The sequence below is a fragment of the Triticum aestivum genome, chromosome 3A (genome assembly GCF_018294505.1).
Source record: "Triticum aestivum cultivar Chinese Spring chromosome 3A, IWGSC CS RefSeq v2.1, whole genome shotgun sequence".
Lineage (NCBI taxonomy): Eukaryota > Viridiplantae > Streptophyta > Magnoliopsida > Poales > Poaceae > Triticum > Triticum aestivum.
In genome coordinates, this window is record NC_057800.1 from 189,386,110 (window position 1) to 189,393,225 (window position 7,116).

General features: G+C 47.7%; 1 pseudogene; it reads right to left on the reverse strand.

Annotated features, from left to right (window-relative positions):
- Positions 1–5,095: 5,095 nt before the first annotated feature.
- LOC123056873 (uncharacterized) lies at positions 5,096–6,727 on the reverse strand (annotated as a pseudogene).
- Positions 6,728–7,116: the final 389 nt, after the last annotated feature.

A 7,116-nucleotide genomic window follows, 5' to 3' on the forward strand; every position in this document is an offset into this window, starting at 1 on the left:
TTGCGCTGAAAATTAAGTGGGCGCTGGTTCAGCAAGCAAAGACCCAATGTGTCAGTCTATTTCAAAAAGAAGAGGTGCTGTTGGTTCAGTAAGCAAACACCCAAGAGGTCCCTGTCTATTTGAGGAAAAGGTAAGAGCAACAAAAATGTCAAACATCGCGTGCATGGACTGGATTAATCTTCTGGCGTGCATCCTGGCATTTACCTCAAATTTTGACCAGGATGTATGACTTTGTTAAACAGCAATGTCCAGAAACAGATCATAAACGGCGTTAACAGAGTTTCGGAGCAAATTCATTGCTGTTCATCTGCTTTTTTATTGTTTTTATTATTTTTTCCTAAAGAAGAAGGATTAGTGAATGTTGCTGTTTTCTACTGGGAAATTCATTCATCTGCTTGATCATTCATGTGCTGAGGTGACGGGCATAGAAGGTGCAGAGTTCAGAGTTGGGTCAGAGTTCAGCATAGATGGCTTCCTTTCAATATTGTTTACCTAGCACTTACCATGTGGTTGATGGATGCATGTATCGCCCAGATGCAGAGGCCGGGGGTCATCCTCCTTCTCTAAAAAATGTGGTTGATGGATGTATACATACATATGCAGCACGGGATCAAGGACATGGAGTACAGCACAAGGGTGAAGGATGAAGAAGGCTGCCCTGCCATGGCACTCGTCAACAAGGCCACTGCAGAGGCTCTCAAGCACTCCTTCAGCTAATCGGCCAATACCACCTTGTAATTAACCTCCTTGCTTCTATTCATTCATCCATCCATCTAAATTTAATTTTGCTACACCTGGAGCACAATAGATTTTAGCGTCATGTTGACTAATTTAGACATATCAAAGTATCTGCAAGCACACCACATACCACTTATTTTTCAAAGGTCTAAACTTTCTACATTTATACTAGTAGCTATGCACCGAGAAATTTTTCTACAGGAATGTTGATCTGATGCATATTTTGGTGCAGTAATACATGTTGATTTGGCTCTTGTCCCTTCGTGACATACCTTTGTTTTGCGGAGGGTTGGCGGATTTTGAGCCGGATGTACCATTCATGACGCTGGTGAGCATGGATTGGGAAGATGAAGATGATAGGTAGAAAAAGAAGAAGACAGAAAAGAGTTATGATTTTAAGGTAGAAAAGGTAGACAATGCTTCTTGATGTGCATGAGGATTCCAAACATAAATATTTGAGACAATTGGTATTAAACCGGTGGAATATTTATATTCCCATTGCAACTTAAGGGCAATTATACCTATGTTATTATATGTTATGCTTTTTGTTTACTCGCTTAATTGTGGTGTAAGTGTAGATTCTTTTTTTTTTACGCTTCCGCCATGTGGCAGTTTTATTCATAAAGCGGGGGCATATCTGACTGAACAGCCTCAATCAGAAAGCCAGGGATAGCATCGTCTGTTCCATTTAATTACGTCTAGCTATCCAGTACTCTAAAGTCGTACCAAAATAGCAACAATTAATCTGGATCGGAGGGAGCAACATTTTTAACCTTTTTTCAAAATACTTGCGCTCTGAGTCACTGGTTCACCTTTCCTACCATTTTTTTCTATCGTGCTCCTCCTTCTCCTCCACTTTAATGATGGTTGTTCAGTCACTACTCACTACTAGAAAATCAAAGGATATAAAGGAGATTCCAGCCGCCACCTTAATCTGTCTTAAAATTCTAGGAACGTCAATTATTTTGGAATGAAGGAAGCACATCAGAAACAGAAGTAAGTGCCTCTCTTGCACAAAGATGAGCAACACTATTAGCACTACCTCTAGAAAAAAAAAGCATAACAGCATCTCTAACCGACCCCTTATCATTTAGCCTCTAAAATGGTCCATTATACCTTAACTTCTTATAATTGCTCCGCTAAAAAACCGGTTTCCAGCCGAACTCTCAAACAACACCTCATACGAACTAGACCCCACATGGAAGTCTCTCCCCCTCTTCTTCTTCTTTCTTCCTTTCATGCGGCCAACTATGACTTTTCGATATTAGATGATTTCCATGAGCTAGCTAGTACATAGGATAGATGCGATGTACAATAATTTGACGGAGTTTCACCGGGCGTGACATAAGTGTGCGACGAAGTAGTCGACATAGCAGTGCGGATTCGGAGTTCGCTGTAGGAGGATGGAGAAGGACAACGCTGTCGGGCGTCGTGGTGGTGTCGATGGCAGAGAGCCCTGGCACGGTACATGCAACAGTACAACTCTGAAGATGGATTGGCGGCAGATGGCTGCGGCGGCCTCATACCTGGCAGGCGTCCTGGTTGAGGAGTGCGCCGGACTGGTAGGTGCCCCATACCCGGCAGACGTCCTGGTTGGGACCTCAGGTCTTAGATGTTTAGGTTTGGCTGCGATGTCTGTTTGGTATTAGGCCTAGACTATCTGTGCCCCTTCATCAATTGGATAGGTGTAGCGACAATTGTTGCTTAGACGGTGGCTTTAGTCTTGCTGTTGTATGGCTTTATAAGGTCTTGTGAGAATAATTAATAAAGTGGCCGTATGCATCGCCCAGATGTAGAGGCCCAGGGTAATCCTCCTTTTCTAAAAAAAAACAGGCCATGACTTGGGCGCTTCCTCATATGAATGGGTTCTTTCCCTCATCCTTCTCCTAGTGGCACGATGGCAACGTCCGAAACGCAAGGATTCATTGGAATGGGCAATGGCGATCGGCGACCACTCTTTGTGTACATTTCCTCCTTTACGTTGAACTTTTTCTCTATACAGGTGTCCTCCCCACGCCTTGCGGCTTTGCTCATGGTCGGGGACGATAGGAGGAGCGCCGCCAAACTAGGGATGATGAGGGGAAGTGTCGCCGTGGCCATAGACGGGGAAAAGACAAAAATAAAGAAAGAAAAAGATCGTTATTTCTCGTCGAGATCTCGCAGGAATTTGGTGGCCGAGTGTCGGTGGGGCCGCGGGATGGTACGTGGTGAGGGTAGTCGCCAGAGGCAAGGAACTCGGCGGGCGTGGAGCCGACGACAAACGGGAAAGAGGGCTGGCATGGGGGAAGGACTGAAATTATTCTAAGAAGTGGCCGCGGAAGAGTAAATTTAAAGGGCGGCCGACCCAAGGAGTAAAGATCCTATACTCCTCTAAAGCGGATAAGGGATTGGCTTGGTTTGGTTTAGCCCCTCAAATGTGAATTTTTACTAGTCTAACCGGTTTTAAGAGATCGGCTAGAAATGCTCTAATACCCTAAAAATGGGCGAGGAGATTTCACATCTATCTTGGGGCAGCTGAAAGCCAACATATGTGTCATCTTTATCAGAGTCCCAAGCATGCTTCACCTTTTTGCAGTCTGTTTCAATCGCCACGTTCAGAAAACCCTGCTCTATGGCTAACAATATTGCATCCCGACAAACACTTAACTCAACTGAAAAATGATCGATCATATTGTCGGATCTAATATTTCGTGCCACCAAAATAGTAAAGTGCCCTCATGGCCTCTCGCAACAATACCAACCCCTTCCAATCTCTGGTTTGTTCGAAACTAATTCGTCAGTGTAAGTGAAGACTCTGAAGTGTAAGTGTCCCGACCATGCCAATGGTCATTAAGACGTTAGCTCTGGCTATTTAGCTAATGTGAAATGCAGGATAAGGAAAGAAAACCAAGAAGACGGAATGAACTATTTCAGAAGTAGCCACGAAATTACGGATGCCAAATCTGACGCTTTGCTGCTAGGTTAATCTGAATCATGTTTGCATTGCTTTCTTGACATATTCAGAGATTCAGAATACAACAAACACAAAACAAGCGTTCTTTACTTGCTTCATTTTCATACCTTCCATACTCCATCCACATGTTATATAACCTCTCAAGAAGCTTCAATTGTTACAAGGAATGTAAACTAGCATGAGCCTGTGGGGGGCTCTCTGAACATTGGGAACCCTCACCTGGTGTTCCTTCTTCGACAATATCAAGGTTCACAGAAGCTGATAACTCTAAATGGGCAGCTATCATGGAGCCCAGAGAGGATGGCAATCCAGCATCCCTTATAAGTGTAATTATTGCGCACTTTGGTTTTTGCCACAACAAGTCTTGTAATATTTTCTACTTTCGCATTGCTTTTTCTTGGAATCGCAACTAACTTGCATGAACATTTTGATAGACCTCTAGAGAGGCAAAAGGACAATTTCCTAGCTCAATGTGGGATCATACTCTTACTTCGAAAAGGCTACAAGTCAACCAAGTGCACTTGCAAGACATTAGTCGTTTCCCTCGCCTGAGATAGCCATGACAATCCTTGATGGATGGGTCAAAGGTACCGAGCAATGGGAGGGGGCCTGATGGACAAGAAGGTGGTACATGTGGTCCTAGTGCTTTCTTACAGTGTTGGGTCGACGATCATAATGACCAGTGACGACAATGCCCCCGTGCAGTGTCAGGGGAAAAGCCTAGGGTAGTTTACCATGATCCCAGAATCCCCCGACCGCGAGATGTCTACTTCATCAAAGGCCAACAACCGCAACTCGCAATTCAATCATGCCCGGCTAGAGTGCAACGAGGACATAACTCGGATGATCCACCCTCTGGACATAACCCAGACTATCCACCCTCTAGTTAGTGTTCCCTTTTAAAGTTATATTTGTTCCTTTTTCTATGCTGGGTGCCTTTGGCTCGAAGGAAGTAGCAACTTGTGAATGGATTAAGAATTTTAATTGCCTATATTTGTTTATTACTAGTTCACTGCATTGTCAAACAATTGATAGTACCACAAACATATATAGGAAAACCGGTATTCAATAAAATGTTTATGGTCATTTTGAATAGAAAAAAGTCCATTTTACCCCTTGAAGAAAATGGGTGGTTCGCATAACTCCTGAACTTTTTTTCAGAGCTCTTAACCCTCTGATCTAACCAATCCCGTTCGGAAATTGTCATTGGTGGGTTAGCATGGTGGTTTTGCTGACATGGATGAGGTCAAAGCAGTTTGTTGACAAGTGGGGCCACGTCGTCAGGTGAGGACTTTGAGGTCGGGCGGCTTCGGGAGCTCTCACCGGTGGCAATGGCCGGCAGAGGCCGGCAACGACACTATCATCTCCAGGGATTCGAGGCAGACTGACTGTTGTACGCCTCGCTTACTCGCAACGGCCAGAGCTGAGGCAGCATTGTTCCTGAGTGGGGGCCGGAGTTGGAGCTCGACGGGAAGCTCGTTTTTGTCGGTCATCTCTGAAATTGAAAGGGGGAAAGAGTGAGAGGCGAGGGAAGGATGCTAAAGCCTCTAGGAAATTGTCGACGGACGCTCTCCATTGCCGGAATTGGAGAAATGTTCGCGGCGACTTCGCCGGAGCCGAGGAAGGAGATGGTCTCGGGCCAATTCGTTCCAAGGGGAGGACCAGCTTGTTGGCGCGATTCGGGAGAGGCACTTCAAGGCCGTCGACGTCAAGCACAAGGGCGGTGGCGACTGGCGACGGAACAGAGCAGAACCTTCCCGGGCGCCTCGTGGCAGCCACATCGAGCGCCGCCGCCTGCTTCTTCGCGTGCTGCCTCTTGATGATGCTCCCCGGCTGCTCTAGCGCGGGCGGCAGCGCAAAGGCGCTGCAGGACAGCAGGAGGCGACGGCCGCGACCACCTGCGGGCTCAGCACGATCAGCATGGCTGCTGGTGGCGCCGGCCGCTCCATTGGTGATGGGCGTGCCGGTAGACTGCTCCACGGGCGCGGCCATCTTGGTGTGCAGCTGCAGCCTTGGCACCTCACAAGCTTCCTGGCATCTCTCCTGGGAACCTGCGGGGCGGCCTTCAACTCCATGGATCTGATGCTAGCTTGCTCATCTAAGGTGCGTTTGGTTCAGGAACGAAGTGTAATGGAATGTTATGGTTCCGTTCTACTGGAATGGATCGGTTCCATCTCTATGTTTGGTAGAGACAATTCAAAGGAATGGAATGGTTATATTTTGATGTTTGATTTAAGGGATGAAATGAGATGAATTTGTTCAGTGAAACAAAATTGCTGAATAAAATGGTCATCTATCAATCCATCCATACAACAAAGGCTTGAGCATGCTCCATCTCAAATAAAAAAAAGGCTTGAGCACGCTTTGCCAGAAACAAATCGCAGAGAACTGAAGGAGCGTGAGTTCATCCATCCACGTATGCAGTAGATTGCAGAACAGAACCAGGAAAGAAACGAATCAGACTCAAATCGCAGAGTTCAACAACAGCCACCCTGCACAAGATCCAAGCATGTTCAGGCGCGGTCAACGGCCAGCGCTGGGAGCAGCTACTCCGTCAAGCGCGGCGGCATGGAGCTTCCTGGCATGGGGCCTGGCGCGACGCAGTTCGCCGTCACCCGCGCGGACCCGAGCTAATTCACGGAGACCTATATGGCCTTCACGACCGCCTTGGAAGCTCATTGATGGGGGCATGCAGGGCGTCGAAATCGGGCCCTGCAGCGGGGCGGTCTGGACGAGGGGGCGCGTGCTCCCAGCGGCGGCGGCGGCGTGTGCTTCCGACGGCGGCGGCTACCCGAGAGGTCGCGCGAGGAAGGGAAAGAGGGAACACGAGATGCAGTCGCGGGAGGAAGAGGAGCGGTTCCGCGTGGTCCGCTCGATTTGGAGAGACCGCGGGGAACGACATAAACAGCGAATATGCCATTCCAGGAACGAGTGGGTTCTGGCTCCTCAGATCAACCAAACACAAGAATAGGCTATAGGAACGGAACGGACCTGTGCCGTTCTATTTGGTGACAGAAACCAAACACACCCCTAAAGTCGCTTGCTTCTTGTTCATTTATTTCTGTACCCTCATCTGACAACATGGCCCCATTAGTCAATAAACCACTTTTTTTGCGAAGAAGTCAACAAACCACTTTGATCTCATCCACATCAGCAAACCGCCTCAGCAAACCCATAAAAACAACTTATGAACGGTATTGATTAGATTAGGGGGTCAAATGAGCCACCAAAAGAGGAAAAAATATTCCTACATCCCATCTAAATATTCCTACAACTAAGGTTACACCAGAGTTCCCTTCCCTCCCCTCTCGCTAACGCCCCACTCCTAGGGTTCCCTCGCCGCCGCCGGCTCCCCCGCGCGGGGCCGCCGCCGCCGCCGGAGCCCGTCGCCGCCGCTAGCCGGAGCCCGCTCCCGCTCCCGCACC